Raw genomic sequence first — 1,788 nt, forward strand, 5'->3', positions numbered from 1 at the left:
CAATAGACAATTAATGAAAATTGGGTCATTGCTGAGTTATGTATATTTTATTTTTTTCCTCTCAGAGTTAGTTCAGGTGTTTTTTTTGTTGTTATTTGTTTGTTTGTTTTAACTGTACTGCTCAGTGATCCTGGGTTGGGAGAATCTCCAGTTCTTGGTTTGGAGTATATGGCAAACAGAAGCAAACTCAGGGAGCTCACCAAGTCATCACTACAGCCTCAATATTTCTAACCATTCTACCGTAGCCTTATCATCACTCAGTGTCTTATCCCTGCTTGTTGTATTATATTAAGAGAATTTTAGTTGTGAAAAGGAAGACTAGAGAGTGATGGGACACTCATCTTAGGTGGAACTAGACATTGGAAAGACAACTGTAATACCGAATAAAACTAAGAAGGATAAAAACCTTACTACTATCTATCTATCTATCTATCTATCTATCTATCTATCTATCTATCTATCTATCTATCTATCTATCTCTATCATCTATCTATCTATCTATCTATCTATCTATCTATCTATCTATCTATATTTTTTTTTTCAGAACAGGGCTCCTGTCCGGGACGCCATGAGGAAAATTGTGCTGTAGCCCAATGCCACTCTGGATAATGTCACCAACATATGACCAGTTGGTGAGGACTTCTGGTGGTACATGAAGATGAAATGTGGCAACTGAGGTGAAATGTCATAGCAGCGCTAATGCATTCAGCTGATGGACAGTGTGACACTAAAGATGGACAGTGGCAGTGTCTCAATGGTCCAATAGTACAAGCTGTGTGCATTGGAAAACTCAATTGAGATTTCAAGATGATAGTAGAGTTTGAGTGGAGAGGCCTGGAGCCAATTGACTTGCAGCCCCGGACTGGGTTTACTACTGAGGGTGTGGAGTCAGGGACAGTCTTCAATCTGCAAGGAAAGGACTGGGCAGACTATGATGAAAAGACCCAAGAGTCTATAGGGATCTACTAAGTCACCCATCAAGTTTTGAAATGCTGAACCTTCTTCTGGAAAACTTTCTATAAGAGTTGAGAAGAGAAGAATTGCCCCTAGCAGCAACTGTGGAGGCTTGTCCTAACATACAGCTGTGCCAAGCTCCCACAGTCAACATGCAGGACTTTGTTGCAGTTTCGTGTTCTGTCAATAAAGTCTGTTGTACCAGTGGTGTGTGGAAGTAGTACTGGAGCAGCACTCCCTCTGCAGATTAGAATGCACTCTGGAGGGTTTTCCTTTTTGGTCCCTTCTCACACTTTTAATAGCCTGTTCCTGATCTAGTTTGCAACAAATACAGGAGCTTTCTAGAGTCCTCCAGCTCTTGGGGAGTGGGCAGGTCAAAAGAGGATCAGAGGTGTCAAGGCCAGTGGCACAAAAGAAAAAAGGCAGAAAATACTATGAAATGATGCTATTACACCAGCAGGCCTGTGCTAAAACACTGCCTTGACTTTCCAGTAAACCCAGGCATATCTGCTAGCTAGTGTCACTTCACAACCCAAACCTTACTGTACAGTTGACGTTCCACTCCTGACATGGATCCATAACCTTCACAAAACGGCTGATGGCCAGTTTGCTCTCTTGCTATGATGGGGTACACACTTCAGGAGAGTTAATTTCAGTGCTCTAGGATGTGGTCTCTTTCTGGTCTTGCTTTGTCCTCTGCTTGTAGACAAACATTTGGTGTGGTCTTACGAGCCTGGATTCATGGATCCAAAGATCCTGGCACAGTGTACAGAGTTGCTGAGTGTATTGTTAGGCCATAGGATGATTTTCATGCTGTCGCACTGAGTAAACCAC

General features: G+C 42.3%; 1 pseudogene; it reads left to right on the plus strand.

The window, feature by feature from the left end:
• The first annotated feature begins 568 nt into the window (after positions 1 to 568).
• LOC123456608 lies at positions 569 to 996 on the plus strand (annotated as a pseudogene).
• Positions 997 to 1,788: the final 792 nt, after the last annotated feature.

The sequence above is a fragment of the Jaculus jaculus genome, chromosome X, assembly GCF_020740685.1.
Source record: "Jaculus jaculus isolate mJacJac1 chromosome X, mJacJac1.mat.Y.cur, whole genome shotgun sequence".
NCBI classification, from domain to species: Eukaryota; Metazoa; Chordata; class Mammalia; order Rodentia; family Dipodidae; genus Jaculus; species Jaculus jaculus.